The 17,529-nt window shown below is 41.2% G+C and overlaps 1 protein-coding gene across 1 annotated transcript in view; it reads right to left on the bottom strand.

The window, feature by feature from the left end:
- The window catches only part of BASP1 (brain abundant membrane attached signal protein 1), a 69,526-nt gene extending 52,715 nt beyond the window's left edge, over positions 1–16,811 (bottom strand). The window contains exon 1 of the mRNA XM_032789755.2: positions 16,610–16,811. The gene's annotated coding sequence lies outside the window, so the exon portion shown is untranslated. The remainder of the gene's footprint in view (positions 1–16,609) is intronic.
- Positions 16,812–17,529: the final 718 nt, after the last annotated feature.

Below are 17,529 nucleotides of genomic sequence, written 5' to 3'. Positions count from 1 at the left end.
CTAGACTGCTGCAGGTGAAAGTACATTTTAATCCTTCAGTACAAACTTCAGGGTTGATTCTAAAGTTCATGTTTATTTTTATTGGCCTGTCTCTTGGCAGAAAAGGCTCTGGTAGGGGCACACCAATTATGTCAAATATATCTGGGTTACACATGTCAGACATTTCCTATGACAAACCAGTGCTGCTTAGCTCTAGAGTTTAATCTTCAGCATTCACATAATACTTCTTGGGGAAATGCAGAAATTTTCTAGGGCATGTTAACTCTGAATTCAATTCTGACATGCATTTTTAGCACTTCACCCTACACTCCTGTTGCTTGTGCTACAGCTCTCCAGTAGCACTTACTAAAACCTGATTGGACTTCTTACAAACACACAGGCAGTTCATCCCAGGCCAGATTCGTTTGCTGCACCACTGTTCAGGCCAACAAATGGACAGATGGGTGGCTGCTGTTAGAACTGTGCCACTAACTCATTTTTCAGTTTACTGGCAGTTCTGGAAGTTGAGTGGAATGGGGTGGAGTTGGGTGAAAGGCGGGAAACCTGAAACCAAATATTTTCAGAATTTAAGCAAATCAAAGCATTTGGGGAAAATTATTTTGTTTGGCATTTCCCCCCTTTTAAATAAAAATGTGCTGGACTGCCAAGGAGATTTAGGAACTCCTGGCATTCACAAAATGGTGTCCTCGCTATACCATATCACCCAAGTGTTGGGCACTCACTTGGGATGTGGGAAATCCAGGTTTGAATCTCCACTCTGGAGAAAGGATTTGAACTCAGAACTCCTCTCACTTCCAGGTGAGTGCCCAGATCAGTGGGATATTGGGTATTCTGGGACAGATCTCTTTCCATCGCTCCTACTGAAGCATGAAATACTTCAATATTTATTGATCCAAAGGGAAAGAGACAGAGAGACAGACAATAGGCTTGGACAGGACAGGACAGGTTCCAGGTCCAATGAATATTTATACAAAGTGGAATAGGTTCAACAGGAGACACTGAGAGCAGCTGATCCCAGAATACCCGACAGTCTGATGGTTAGGGCACTCAGGTGGCAAATCTGAGCCCAAGCTCCTGGCTCCAGAGTTGGGATTCAAACCTGGGTTTCCCCAGCTAGGTGCACTAATCATTGGGCTACAGGGTACTACCACCACAACCCTTATTTTATGAATGTCAGTGGTATTTAAGTTTCCTTGTGAATGTAGCCTAAAAAAAGCAAAATGATTTATTCCCGAAATGTCAAAACGTTTCTGTTTGCTTAGATAATAATAATAATAGCAGAAGTCAACATGGCTTTGTGAACTGTTTCAGTCAACCCAAATCTGCATTTTTCAGCAGAAAAAGTTTCAGGCAAACAGTGTCACCCACTCTAGTCACAGGAGGTTGAGGCAGCTCCAGGCGCAAGCCAGAGCAGCCCTGAGGCTAATCTAAACAAACACCCCTGCTTCAATGGCCCCTGTGCAGAAGTCTATTGCAGGGATGCAGATTACCCTGCCCACACCCCCTACTTCCCTGCTATACATTCCCCTTCCTTCAATACACACCACCATCGCCTCTGTTCCTAGTATACAGGCCCACGCACTGGGGTATTTGAGGGGAAGGGGTTTAATGCGTGCCCTACAGCCCCTTTATACCCGTTATATGGGCCTTCAACTCTAATACTAGGATGTGACTGAGTGGGCATGGTGCAGGAGACTTTTGCCACTGATCAGAAGAATCCCGTCCTACAGCAGCTTTGTTCTAAGTTATGGCTTTTCCTGATCTAACTGCCCATCATGGCACAATTGCATTGCTACAGATAGGTGTCCTCTAGAAATAAAGGAGCCAACCTTGCTTCTGGTGTCATCAATAAGATTTCTGACCCTAAATTCAGTGGAATTGGTATTGGACTACTACTGTATTAGTTTTTCTTTGACTTTGCATTTAGTGTACTGGAATAAATGAAGGACCATGAACAGAGCTAGTACATTTGAACCTACTAGAGACTGTCTTGTTACAAGTTAATGTAGGAACCTTTTGTGCAAAGAGTCAATCCAGTAGAATAAATATTCTGGGGGAAGGAGAAGAGAAAGATTCTCAGGAATCAGTGTGTTGGATGAAGATAAGCAAGTTTCTTTTTCCTTTAGCTTTATTGCAAGTGTCTGTATATTGTGGTTACAAACAAACAAACATATTTTGTACTCATATCAGTACTGAGCATGCCCAGTGACTATTTCAGACAGTTTCTTTCTATTCATCCAAAATTCAACTGTAGCTCTGAGACCTCATTTTGATTTTATCTGCACTTATTTATACTGGTATAACTCAACTGGCTTCAAAGGAAATAGTCATAACTTACAATGACATAAATAAAATCAGGGTCAAGCCCATAGTGTCTTCTATTTCCCTCTCCCCACCCCAGACACACATACTGTGACAAAGTTCCTCCTCTACCTTGGTGGGTCCTGTGCTTATTGGTGGATTTGCTCGCCTCACAGATTCACCCTGTGGGTCAGGAAACAGCCCAGAGACCTTCCCCTCTGGTAGAAGCCACAGTCCAGGTCAATTCCTCCTGTGTCTGATCAGGAGTTGGGAGATTTGCGGGGAACCTGGACCCGCCCTCTGCTCTGAGTTCCAGCCCAGGGCCCTGTGGACTGTAGCTGTCTAGAGTGTCTCTTGTAACAGCTGCATGACAGCTACAACTCCCTGGGCTACTTTCCCATGGCCTCCTCCCAACACCTTTTTTGTCCTCACCACTGGACTTTCCTCCTGATGTCTGATAACACTTGTATTTCTCAGTCCTCCAGCAGTATGCCTACTCACTCTCAGCTTCTTGCACACCTCTTGCTCCCAGTTCCTTGCACACACTTCCTCTTCTCTGGCTCCCTTTGGCCTGACTGGAGTGAGCCCTTTTATAGCATCAGAGGGGCCTTAATTAGAGTCAGGTGCTTAACAGCCTCACCTAACTCTTAACAGGTTAATTGGAATCAGGTGTTCTCATTAGCTTGGAGCAGCCCCTGCTCTGGTCACTCAGGGAACAGAAAACTGCTTATCCAGTCGCCAGTATATCTCCCTTCTACTACTCTGCTGTTCCCAACTGGCCTGGGTCTATCACAATACATATGGATCTGAATGCAATCTTTACAGTCAAATTTGTAGCCCTAATCCATGGAAGTAATCCTATCATAACTCTTTTGTTCATGGCTCAGAGACTAGACAGTTTAATATTTTTGTTGTTAGAAACTCGCATATAGGTGAACACTTCCCACCTTCAGTGAAACTAAGACATTGGCAAATGCACAAGAATCTTTGCTTTCTTACACCATGTGAATCCTGTAAATGTTTAAGAGCATGCTGCAAATTTCCAGTAAGCAAACAAGGTCAGGTACGGAAATTAAATAAATATCAGGTCTACTTCCGGGTCAAAATATTTACAATTTTTGTCAATTGTGTAGTGCTATGCAGCTGCAGCATGGTTAGCCTGTGGTATGCAACTGGAAAGATCACTTCAGCCACTTACCTGCACAGAAAACAGTGTTTGTTTTGCCAAGCGTTGAGCCTGTTCAAACAATTTAAAAACACAAACAGGGGATTTCTTTAAGCTTGGCCAAAACCTGTATAAGGCTCAATCTTCAAAGCTATTCTTATGACGCTATTAATTTTGACCAACCATGTGTTGCAAATCTTTGTATATCGTTTAATTCTCTTGTTGCTCTACAGACCATCCCAAGAATACATTTCTGCAACCTATAGTTTAGGCTACAGTGTATGCTACTCTTGCCCTCTCAAGTCAACACTGCACAAGTATACAATACTAGACTTCATTCTGAGGTCCAATGTGTGATGGTGTAAAATTTTTCAATGGCACCTAAGTGACTTTAGACACTAAGTTACATGGACTTGACATGAGACTTAGGGGCCTAAGTGCCTCAGAAATTTTTGAAAATGGGGCCTATGTGCTTTTGAAAATGTTACCGATGGTCATTCAATTTGTAAAGTTGATTTGCTTCACCCATGCTTTCTTCAATTGTGCCTGAAGTTCTGTGAACATTAGAGCAAGATGATAACTCAAAAGTTCTCAAACACCAAAGTCACCCCTGTGTTTGCATCAGACACATTTACGTGCTCCTGCATTAGGACAACACTTCTGTTTCATGTGGCTTGTGTCCCATCACAACTAAATAACACATTTTGAATATTTAATAGCAAAAACAGAGGAATCCTCAGCTGCTCATTTTGGACAGATTTAAGATTCCTTTGTGCTTTCCTGGTGGTGCAAAGTGCTGTTAGCAAAGCAGAGTCTCTTGCCCATCATAGGGGAATGTCTGTATCCCACCAAGAGAGTTTATAAATCAAATTTAAAGATAATTTTGATTTACTTGAACTCTCTCACAAATTACTCTCTACCTTTCGCACTGCCTTACACCTCATATTAATCAGTTAAATTTGATTAAATTGAATGTGGGAGGGACACAGAATCTACCTCACATTTGGAGCTTAACCTATTCTGTGCAGAGTCCACACTAGGAAGTCTTAAGGCTGTGTGCATCCTCTCAAATGATGGAAGCCATAATACGAGTCAATAATTGGCAATACAATTATTTGCCAGTTTCTCCACCCAGAGAACAGGGAAAATACCTACCACCTTTTGTACAACACTTTTACAAGAAGTGCTAGATGCAAATTGTTCTTTTTATTATGAAACAGAACAATATTTAAGATAAAAGTGGCACATTTGCATTTCTGGCAACCATGCAGTAAAATTAGCTAGGAAGTGTTCTAAACTTTGATATTTAACGTTGACAGCTTAGTCTCTTAGGAACTGCAAATGGATTTAACTAGCTGGGGAGCCAGTTAAAGTAGTCCAGAATCACAGGATTATATTTAACTGCCTCCCCAGCTAATTAAATCAGGGACCAGAATCACAAAGCTGGTTTAATTAAAGTTTGCCAAAGCATTTACAGTATTTCTTTTTTAATTGTTAACCATCAGGTTTACTATACGATGCAAGTATTCATTCGACATTGCTACTGACTCTCTGATTTACCACAGCAGACAATGCCAAGTATGCTGGACCAAGTGCTATGCTTGGGAACAATTGCACTGAAGCCAATGTGGTTGCAAGATTGTAACTGAAGTCAGAATTTTGCTTTTTATCTTCAGTTTATTTATCTCAATCAGAAGAAGCTGGGAAATGTTAACTGTACAAGTTTGCCATTATGAATTAATTTGGCCCAAGCACAGCATTTGTCTAGACAGTATTCATAATGAATTCTCATAGCAGTCATGCGAATGTCACCCATCAGCTATAGATACTGTACTCTAATCAGGCACGATGGCAGTTTCAAGCAGTTAAAACAAATCCAAATAGAGTGTGCTACCTGCTTTAGTGCAAGCAATACAAGGCAAACAGGAGAGAGCCCTTTACTTAATAGCCACCCTGAACAAGCCTGCCAAACAACCCATACCCATTGTAATATGTCGTCAGTTCCCGCTACACAGGCACTTTAGAAAGCAATTGCCATTCATCGTGATATTGTTTAATTGCACTATTTCAGCAATTTGTTTAATACACCACAAAAATCAGAGGTCTGATTGTTCTGGAAATTAGAAAGTGTCAATATAGGCAAGCCACCACGCACAACTTTTCATTGAGGCATGAGCCAGTTACCCTAAAAACCAAAATCAGTTTTAGAAAGGGAAGGAAAAAAATCAAAATGCTGTTCCCTGAACATCTTCAATCAGTAAGGATTACTCACAATTAACATGTCCTCAACTTCTAAAAGATTAGAGATGCAGAAACCTTTATGCTGATTGAAGAGGTGAGAGATTTCTACATTTTGTTAGAAGTGTTAGCTTGCTCTTAAATAGAGTTTAAAGCATTTAAATTGACAATATTATAACTTAGAGAATTTTGAGTTAGAAGTTAACGCACGCACACTTACTACTATGATCTAACAACTCTTGTTTGGAGCAGAAATGAAATCAGAATTAAGGTTCCATAAACTAACGGCTCTAATTCCATATCGCTGCCTGTCACATGGGTATACAAGTATATTAATGTTATACAAGAAAAGCTGTCCATTTTGTTTACTATAAACAACAACATCTTATTACATTCCTCACAACCGCTGGGTGCTGTCTCCTCCTCCCAACCCTTGCGGGGAGACAATAAAACTTGAGCCTATTTTGGCACATGTGGTTCTTTAATTTGTAGAAAGTGCATCACATGAACAGGAAAAGGTCCACAGGCCCAGCTCTGCAAGAGTTGAAAGGACTCTGAAACGGTCAACAGAGCCAGACAAAAAGCAGATTTGGTGACACTGAATATTTCATGAATTCATGTAAGTTTCACTGAACTGTTCATTTTAAAAAAAAATCCAATACTTTTTCACTTTGACATTTTCAAAAGAAAACACATTTTGATTTTTGGTATGAAACAACTTTTCATTTTGAAATTTTGTTTAATTTTATATTAAAGTTTTTTTTAAAAAAAATGTGAAAAAAAAAAAGCTTGAAAAAGGTTTCATTTTGAGCTGAACAAAATGTTTTGTTCAACACGAAATGAATTTCTCAACTTTTCAATTTGCCAAAAATTTTCAAAATATGTTTGTGTTTGGTCTGTTCCAGAACAAATTGGTTTTGATATTTTTGAAATTGCCAACAAACTGAAAAAAATCAGTTATCCGCCCTACTCTTGTGATCACTATAGTGTGTATAGACTTTGGGAAGGAACTCTGTAGATAAAATCAGAGTACCTTGTAACATCCATGGTGGTCAGCACCTTGCACAGGGAGCCATAGGATGGGCTGCACCAGCAGGCATTGTAAGCTCTGCCAGCAAAGCCTGCAGACTTACAACCTTACCACTCAGAGGCAATCAGTTTCTTTCAGAACTGCTGTTGGGCTCTGCTCAGCATGTTGATAAAATGTCTGCTGTAAGCTCCTTAAAGTTTAGTTTTATGGAGTTTAGAGAGTCGGTTACACATTCTTGAAGAATTTATAGTTGCTAGAGACTTCATGAAGCTCTTTATTAGTAGTAGGGTTAACCACCAAGACTTTTCAAATGTTTTAAAAAGTCATGGGCACCCAGGTTTTGTTGAAGACCAATGAATATTTTAAAATAAAAATTCATTGGTCTTCATATATACAAAAACATCACCATTCTGCCACAAAGTGTATGGTAGTTGGGTGGGTGGGAAGACCAAGGCATATCACCACAGAACAAAAATTTTTGAAGCATGAAAAATGTCTTTACTCTGGCACACACTTTGCCAGTAAAGACATTATCCTTTAACTAGGAGGAAGCCTGAGCTTTCATGCCAAAGAGAGCTTTTTACAGAAAGTTTGGGGAAGCTGCTGAAGGAAACGTTTCTATTATCAGCCTATGGAGACACTGTCAGGGATTCCCTCTGTATTTCTTTACTGGAGTTCCTCTGGATTACAGTTCCTGTCCTTTTACAGGATTCAGGTTGTTTGGGGGATTTTTTTTTTCTCCCTTTGAGGGAGGATGACTAGAGGGCTATTCAACTTGTTGGTCCACATAACCAACGTTATTTCCAAACAGCTGTGGAGGAACATGCAATATAAACTCCACTCCTTCCCCTACAACTTTTGAGCTGCTTCCACATATTGGCTCAAAACAAGAGGGGAACATTTGGGCCAAGTCTAACTCCCCAATGCTCTTATAGCAGCTATACAAGAGAGACCTTACAAAAATGTCTAGTGATTTGTTAACCTGGAGATGTTTGTGCTTGGCTATATTGCTTGGTGACAGTACTGTTAAAAGAGAAGTTCACACAAAGAAATACCTTTAAATGTTCTGCCGTGAAGTTTGAGCACTTGGAGACAAGCTACCAACTGCGGGAAACGACCTGTCACCACAAGTGCTTAGAGCTTAAAGGACTCTGTCAATACTGTACATTGTTCAGCAAAGTTTGAGTTGCTATGAGGAACTCCACACTTCTTTTTCTGTAACTATCAATAGTTTGTTTATATACCTGTTTGCCAGTGAGTGACTCATCTAGAGAAGAGCATTGACAGCTGAACTTTCTATGACCTAATAATTACTCAAATGCCTATGAAAAAAAGCTACTGTGCTGTTCATTTTCTGGAGCTATTCTAGTGACTTTATTCAATGTTCTATTAACAGAACTCTTGAGTACCTTCTAGTGAACTACAGTACTTGACTGGGCCTGCCAGCAATTACTGACATCAGTTCTGAAAAATATATTATTCATTGGGACAGTGCAATTAAGTGGGGCAACTGGGCTTAAAATTGGATCTTCCAGCTTTCTATTCTGAGATGATATGATGTTCCTCAACTCCAGCATCCTAAGAAGCAAGAGATAGCATTTATAGGAAGCCATCTACATACAAATGAATTAAACAGGTAAAGTAATGTATTCACACAAGCTAGATTCCAGGTTGTTTGTGGGTGATCCTACTGAGGTCTCTAAACTGTAAATTGCCCCTTTAATAAGGAAGAAATCTTTCTGGAAGTAGGAATGTGGCATGAGAAGGGGACCAGGCCTCCCAGACTCTCATATCCACAGGAAGGACAATACCAAATCCACAGAGATAAGTCATTTACATGGATGACTTGTATCTCCAAGCTGCTCAGCTGCACGCTCTTCATTCTGGCAACATGGCTCTGGAAGTGCCATGGTCCCATTGGCTAGGCCCCCTGGAGGTGCTCAGTAGAAACTACAGAGGGAACACAGAGTGTTAATGCCATTAACATTTGCATTAAATCTGACATCAAAATCTAGCCAGTCCACAGAGAACGTGGAATATGACCAGTGACCTGCTCTTTACTGCCCCAAGACATCTCTCCACAAACCTAGTCAAGCAGCTTCTGTGCAGAATCATAGAAGGGCTTCTGCAATGTGCCAGGGAAAGAGAGAATGCCGTAAGGCAGCACTACACCACATCACCACCCTTTCACCATCGGTAGTGAAGAAACCTCTGAAAGAACAGCCCCGGCCAGAGTTACTGCATGAACACTGCAAATGATTAGTCAGCAGCATGCTCCCATCTTCATCCTCACTCTTAGATTATGGCAGAGACTAAGTAGCTGTGTAAAGAGACAGGCTCTTTATTTCCAGTCTTTGAAGCAAAACAGAAAATGCGTCCCAGTGAGCTGGCAGACATGAAGAAAAAGAGAAAAAAAGCAGAGATCCACAGGAAACTCTAGCCCATGCCCCAGCCAGGCACATATTCCCAGCAGTGGTAGCATGGGCCATGCCTGCTCTGATCTGAATGCATGCACAGAACTAACTGATGCTGCTCTAAGTAGGATGCCGCTACCCTCCCAGCTTCAGTCTGCACACAGAGCCATACTGTTAGAGCCGCTATTAACTGGGTCGTCCCCATTTACCTAAGTCACATTAGGAGAAGGTGAGAATCCCAGAGGGATTGCTTTCCCCTCTGCCCATTCTCTCCTTCCTCCCTATCCAGTGTAATTTTGCTCCCCTCAGAACAAGCATGGAGCAAATAAGTCATTCACAGCAATAATCAACTAACGCACACATCTGCCAATAGTTGCATACATTTTCCTGTCAGCAAAACAAAAACAAAAAAAATTGTTTGAGGTATTTGTGGGCAATTCCTCAGTACATCAGACATCTGCCTAGTAAACCCCTTAATAACAATAGCGAATTGGGCTTTGTCCTCTCTTCTTTGGTCAATGTCCATTGCCCATTCAGTAGCAATTTACTCTATACTATTGTGCTTTCTCCCACAATTATACTCTTCTTTGCTTTGAGGAAGTGTTATTATTTCTGAGAGTTTGAAGAAGTACATCTCTTGCACTCTTGGGTATCTGGGATAGACGAGATGGATTAGGGTGCTGTGATTTGGTTTCAGTCTCTGGCATGCTGGCTACCCATTCATAATGCTCTGCATTTCTACCTCCCAGTTGATGATCGCATTCTGCATATTTACTAAGTAGTCCAATAGTAAGGAGAGATGTGTAGCAGCCCTGTTATTGTTAGTCTATTGTGTCTGTAGATTTGTTTTGTTTGCTCTCTGTGCCCCTGTAGCCATTTTAGCTTTGTCTAGAATGTGATCACATATTGCACCTTGCTATTTGACTACTAATTTGATTCTAAACTGGTCAGTAATTTCAACATATAATGTAGAACATAGGCCCCTGTTTCTACTTTTTTCCATCAAGGCATCAATTAAATAAAAGGAAAAGTATCAGAGGGGTAGCCGTGTTAATATGGATCTGTAAAAGCAGCAAAGAATCCTGTGGCACCTTATAGACTAACAGGCGTTTTGGAGCATGAGCTTTCATGGGTGAATACCCGCTTCATCAGAGGCATGTCAAAAGGAAGAGTTACAACTGTCAATTTTGAACTTTCTGTGAGGGTATAAGTCCTTAGGCAACCAGAAGAGTGTTCCCTTTGAGTATTTTAGGGTTTACTTAAATGTAACCTGGATATTAGTCACTGAATTTACTACTTTCACATAAGGCAACTTCTATTTTTCACTTGGTGCTGATGGCACATGTTTTTGCCATTAAAATTAATCCTCATTAAAGAAGCTTTACAGGATTTATATTGTAGCCACTTGACTTTTGCCAGTAGTTGAGAGTTATGCTTCAGTGGAGCATTAAAGTACCTCCTATTCAGAGCAAGTAAAGTCACTATAGTTGTTATTCTAACACATTATCAGTAATTCTTCTGTAAGGAGATACCTGTAGAATGAGGGAAGAGGGGAGGTGAAAATCTGATTATCTTATTACATTTAAAAGTTTCGGTGTTAGTGCTGAGTCCCTTGAGACTATACGTATAAATAATTAATACTGAAACTCACTTGGCCAGAGCCCATGGTACGCAGCACCAAATGGGTGCTGTTCTCTGAATATCTAGAGGAGAAATTCACATATACTTAGTTACAAAAGGATATCCAACTTCCTATGTGGTGGACACAACTAAAATGAAAAATCCCGGGATCAGCAGAATATTCTCACACAAATCATGTGACACTTATGGTTCCAGCTTAAAATTCAAACAATGTAGCATGTAAGTGACAGTACCATATGGCTTTCAGTTACGGTGAAGATACACAGCAGTCTGCAACCTAGAAGAAAGTTGGATAATATATGTATGCAAGCTAGCTAAGTCCATTTTGCAGAGCAGTGTACCAAACAGATCAGAAGACAGTACTTAGATAAGAAGGCAAATCTAAATCAGAAGGATTTTGTTATTAAAACTCTTTCCCCAGAATTAAAGTCCATTAAATCATATTTGAGGTAGGAATTACTACACATCTTGCTCTCAGGAAAATTCTGCCTATGTCACAGGTTGAAAATTAGTCCTCTTTATATCTACTGATGTGCTGAAAAAAAAATGTATAGACGTCCTGTGGGAAGAGGGCAATTCTCAAAATCTACCGAATCACCAATTATTACACAAATCCCTTTACATATATGCATAGTGACACACTTCTCCAAATATAATCAGTTTCAATTTTAAAAATTGTTATGAGTTTTACATCAGAAAACCAACATGTACATGTTTGTACTATCCAAATTTCTCCATTTTGAAAAAAGATGCTTAATTGGCATCACTATTTTGAGCAAGAAAGTTATGATTAGCAGGATGCTAAAATGCTGTAGGCTAGACATGAATCTTAAGTTCTTTTCATTCTCCATAAGAAACTTTTTAAATATTTTGTCTTGAAAGTATTTCCTAATTCATTAAGCTTCCATTATGTTGCATATGGTTTCTATTCTCAGGGCTTTAATGCTTTCACCAATTACTTCTTTGACTTCTCTGGTTGTTGGCTCACTCCTATTCACACTGATTTCTTGGCTTATTCCTTGTCAGAGTCTCTTCCTTAGTATTCTGTTTCTCAAATTCTGATCAAGGAAGAAACTATTCCATCATATCTACACTTTGGAACTGTCTTGGTCCTTTATGGCCCTCCTCTCTCTCTTCTTTGTGCAAGGAAGGGGAGAGAGAATAATTTTGACAAAGCTAAGTAGATATCACTTCTTTGTATTGGAACAATTAGTACTGCCCATTTTCCTGCTTGAGAAATTAAGATCTAGCCTTTAGATTTAGGAAGTATAGAAGAAATTACAGTAGTATCTGGAAACCTAAACCAAGATCCAGCTCCCCAAGGCCAAATGGATGCCCAAGAATGAGTATGGATTTAGGAGCCTGTCTTAACTCTTCTTCAAAATATAGCTTTCCTGATTAATTATGTAATATGAACACCGACATTTCTGATTTCTAATAAACCTGAGCAACTAGCATTATGCACATCCCAAGGAATTTTGTCTGATAAGACCAGTAAAGCCAAGATCGTTGCATCAGTTACCAGAGTAGTCTCCAGCACATTAAAGAATCTAAGTCATTTGGTGCTGCAGCTCATTTTTAGATGTTACTTCTCTCACGTTATTTAATTTACTAATTCATATGTATTAACACCTATAAATTCATACATCTGTAATAACACTGGATACAAGAACAAATATTCTAGGTAAGTCAAAAGATTCAGCATCCAAAGAGCAATGAAACTACACTGATCAAAAGATATCCTACATATCTACATTGGGCCTATGAAATGCAAGTTTGATTAGTGTATGCTAGTCTTAACCGCATAAATAGTTGATAACTGTCTCATCAGCTGATTTAGTCACTAAGCCAGAAGTAATCTTGCTAAAGAGATAAAGATAAGTTGAGATAGGGAAGTTCTGCAGGAAAGGTTTTTGTAATACTGGTGTTTTCAGTAAAGAAGTGTCCAATAAAAAAATGGCTCTTTTACAGTCACATAACGGTATTTTTCAGACTAAAAGTTGTTTAGCATGCAGAACACTCTGTTGCAGGTTTTCAGGACTAGTTGTATTTGGGGAAAATCCACAAATGGAATACAGGACAAATACATGAAGCATTAGTTAGATAGTACAGTTTATTCCAGTGGCTTCATGTTTAAAAGTGATTATACACAAATATTTTCATGGAGATTTAGGAAGGTTCAAAATTCATAACATCATGCTCCTTATGTAATTTCAGGGTTACATTTTCAAGGTGTGTGGGAGGATAAAAACTGAAATCTTCATTTCAGAAATAGTTAACAGGGATAACATCTCTCTTAACTTATCTTGCTGGCACACTGTTTAAACAAAACACGTTTAAATCCACAGAAAAACAAGCAAAGGCAGAAAAATTACTGCACACAAAAACCAATACTGAATAGTGTCACATTTTAAGCTAGATTTTATTTTAATGGGATACAATTATGATATTCTCAGCGGTTCAGTTAGATACAAAAATGCTGTGTGGCGTGCAGTTCCAGCAGCTATGTACTAACAAATTCCCTGAATTACACAATCAGCTGTTTTATATATTAAGGCACACCAAGAGAAAGAACCACCATGTTTTTCCTGTCTCTGCATGGGTTTTTTGGGTTCTTTTTTTCCCCCAGACCATGGAATGTAGCTAACATTCTCCCTCTGAAATTGAAACCCCTACATACACAGACTGCTCATTCACTAATCCAGCAGGGAGGAAGACCATAAAGTCAAGCATCTCCTTGATAGGAAGTTCCTGTCCTGTAAGAAACAATAGAGCCACAGCAAATGCAAGAACCTTTGTTCCTTTTTTCCCTCCCTACTCCCACCTCCTTTTAAAGCCAGTTGTATTAATTCATTATTGTTGTATTTCCCTCCCTCCTTCTCCCACTCTATATTAAGCACCAGAACCAACTGATAGAGGTACTTCTATTGGAAACTCCATCTCTGCAGCTGACGCGGCAGCCTCACTGGCAGCTCCCCCCACCCACGCCCCCAGCCTCCTGCTGCTTCTCCTGTGAGGCTTTTGTTGGAGGAGGTGGGAGGGGGGAAGCAGTTGTGCCTAAAAATCGTCTGCGTGTCTGAAGGCTGGTCAGCCCTGCAGGTACTGTGTCTGGCATGCGTCTGTACGCCAAGGCGTACACAGGCTCCGGTCAAATTCAAAGGCTCTGATAATGGACAGTGCGTCTGCTCTCCCCTCCTCCAGCCCCCAAGTGCCCTTAATGACAATAATAAAGAGTACGAAGTAATCATCCACTGGGGACAAAAGGCCTGGGAATGTGAGATTTCCAGCCAGTGCTTAGAAGTGAGGTTTGAGGAGAGGTAATAAAATCCACAGCCAAGATCGGTCTGGTGAATGACTGCGGCTTGGGGAGGAGGAGATCGCCTACAAAGAACACGTTTTGGCAGAAGCTAATCATACAGATCCACTCGCTCTGTAGCTGTAAACACATAGTCTAAACAGTCGTAATTTACAAAGCCAACAAGATCTGCACCACCTTCAAGAGTTTCCCACCAGGAAACAATCATAGCCTGCATCATAATCCTTGACAAGGGTGCGTTCTGAGGAGAGTGGAAAGAGACATACCAAATCAGCTGTCAAGATGCGACAATCTGAATGAGAGAAAATGTCTCATGGAAACCTCACTAAAAAAGAGGGACGTGCTTTAGAAGTCTGCCTTAAAAACCACGAGAGTCTCCCTCTTGATGGAGTCTCGGTAGGATCTGTCACAGCAAGTGTCCCCCTCCCCCACAGCATGTCACCCCCTTTTTTTAAAACAAGATCGTTAACGTGGATTTTAACTGCAGTAAATAAATTAAACCCACTTAATCGTCTTCAGCCACGAGGACTCACAAATGGATCTGCCTCATTAGTGTTGCTATATAATACCCCTTTGTCTGCGAGCTGGCCAGACAGCAATTCCCACAAGAAACTGAACATAGAGAGACATGCCAGCCGAACATGGTTACCCCATTTGCAGCACAGACCTTGAAAGGCCATTTTCCTAGAAGATTTACATTGCAATGATAGCGAATTCTGCAAAACCTCTAACCTCATTTTTCATGGTTCCTTTTTCTTGATCAAAATTTGGGAGGCAAGAAGGTTGCCCCGGCCCAAAACACAGGTGTAGTACCATTAAAAAACAAACCAGTAAAATTCTCCTTCGTGTAACAATGGCGTAGTTATCGGGATAAAAAAATTACATGGAATAGGAGGGGTGTGTAATGTTTTCACTCTTTAAATTCTCCACTAAAAAAAATTAAGATCCTAGCAAAATAGTATGCTCTTTAAAACATTATTTGAGCTCGTGGGAGAGGAATGTGCTGGAGATTAAAATCTACAAACATCCTGGCTTCCATGTGTATATTGCAACATCTCTGGATGCCTTTGTTCCATTGACTCTGATATGAGTTTGATTCATGATGGAGAGATCTTTCTGACTTGTCCCTCTCTCCACACCCTGCTCTCCAGCGCATGCGTCAGGCAAAGACAAAGGAATAGGTAATTACAGTACAGTCTCATTCATTTTCACTGCAGTATTGCTCTGTTAGCGAAGAGAACCAATACCATGGGGCTTATTCACACCCACCAGATGTGGCAGACGGATTGTGTGTATGTGTGTGTGTTGGTATTAGTCACTAAAAAACACAATAAAGACACCTGGAAGTTAGTTGCAAGAGAGTCCCTCATTGTAAATAGATATTGTGTGTGTGGTGAGGTTATCCTTCCCTGCATAAGGGGCTGATGAAGGGAGAAAATAAGGCAAAAAAATTTACATGGACATGTAGCTTTGACTGAGAAAAAAAGATCTGTTGGAGTAGAGAGAAAGCATTCGATGCATATCCATGGGAAAAATGCGTTTAGGAGTCATGCACATTTACTGAAATACAGGCTGCATTAGAAGAGGAGATGGTCTTTTTTTCTTTTTTTTTTTTTCTGGTGGGACGTCTGGTTTGTTAGCTGCTGCCCAGACAGAACTAACGCTGCTAAACCTCCAAAAATTTGCATAAAGCACTGACAAGTCTGGGGATTAAAATTGTTGCCGCGTATGCTGTCATTTTCAACACACCCGTGATTGTTAAAGCAAAAAGCAAGCTTTTTTATTGCCTAATCAAGAACAATCACATTGTGAAAAGCCACAATAGGTTAACTGGCTGAGCTTCCATTTAAACGGATCTGGCTCCCAGTTAGTGAGGGTTTGCGTCAAGATTTATATTTTAATCAAAACACATTCCCTATCTCATCCTATTCCAAAAGCCAAAATGCCCCACAGGTAAAATAGAAAACTATCCTTCCAAATCTAGCGCATTTCCCTTGTATCAGCTATATGTTATCTCGCTATGGTGCCTCTTCCCTCCCTCCCCTCCATGTTCTTAACATGGATGCATTTTCTTCTCTATGTGCTTCATTTCCTGTGTAGGTTTGGAGGTGTGTTGTTTAAAGCAACCTTCCTGAGAAAATTCAAACCACTAAAAATTACGCAGTATTACAAACACACTGTTCCCCCCACCCTCACACACACACACACACTCCCCAAAGCGTGGTAACAGGCATTTAAATGTAAGGACTGGATTTTAATCCATTCTTGAGCCGCACATGAATTCATACGTTCTCTCCCTTTCGAGGAATATAACCCTTCACAGCGTGCCTGGTGAGAGACGGGTGTTAAAGCACCTCCCAATCTGCTATTCTTTCTCCACTAGAACTGTTTAAAAAAAATTAATCCTTTCCCCACATTTGAGACAGATCTAGACAGAAAAGAATCAAATGCAAAGCTCGTGGTGTCTGCCACGGAAATGGCATAAGTGAGACTCTGCTTCTTACCTTTTTTATATTTTCCTCTCTCCCCCTTTGTGTGTTTGTGTGCTCTGGTGTCACAGGGAGAGTCCTAGGTAGCCTAGCGCCCGCTTGGCTTGGACTGAGTTGGTGTGTGTCTCTCCCCTGCTCGCTTGCTGGGACTGGAGTGACTAGTGCTTGTTGGAGCAATGCCGCCGCCGCTGCTACTGCTGCTGCCTCTGCAGTTCTCTCTCTCTCTCTCTCCCCCACCCCACCCCACCCCACCCCCCTCTCTCTCTGTGACAGTCTGTGGGCAGTTCAAAAGCCTCACTCATTTATTTATTTAAGAAGCTCGTAGGCAGGCGAGGTGCTTGCCCACGCTCACGCGTAGGGGGCGCTCTGATCCAAGGTTTTAAATATAGGCTTGCACGCTAGAGGAGGGTTTGTTGGGAAGGTGCATAACCCTCTTTTTCGTGTAAAATTATAGGATCTCAGAAAGGATCCTGGCGGTGGGTTGTTTGGATCCGAGGAACCGTTCCTCCTGCCCAAAGAGATCTCTGACAGCCCGTCTCTCTCTCCAGAGAGAGGCAGGCGGGTGCCCTTTGCGAGGCGAAGCTGTTCCTTACCAGCAGCAGCTCCCACGCCACTTCCAACACAGGATTTGCGTCTGGAGACATCAGCAAAAGAGCCTTCCACCCTGCACTCGTGCGGCAGACCGGCCAGCAGCTCACAGGAGTACACGCAGATCAGCGGCCTCCTAAAGTTAGGCGGAGCTCGGCAAACCTTAGCAGAAGGTTGCATTGTGGTGTTGGAGCCGCGATGGGTCCGTTCAGCTGCAAGCTGGGCTGCCTGCCTCAAGGGTCACCTTTTCTGGAGGAGATTAGAGAAGCCCGGTGCGAGGGGCATAACGGGGAGATGAGGAAAGCTCTAACCAGCCGTGCATTCAGTTAACAAGCTCAGGACCAGGT

This window comes from Chelonoidis abingdonii, chromosome 2 (genome assembly GCF_003597395.2).
Source record: "Chelonoidis abingdonii isolate Lonesome George chromosome 2, CheloAbing_2.0, whole genome shotgun sequence".
In the NCBI taxonomy this organism is placed as follows: Eukaryota; Metazoa; Chordata; order Testudines; family Testudinidae; genus Chelonoidis; species Chelonoidis abingdonii.
This window is presented reverse-complemented; position numbering and strand designations above follow the sequence as displayed.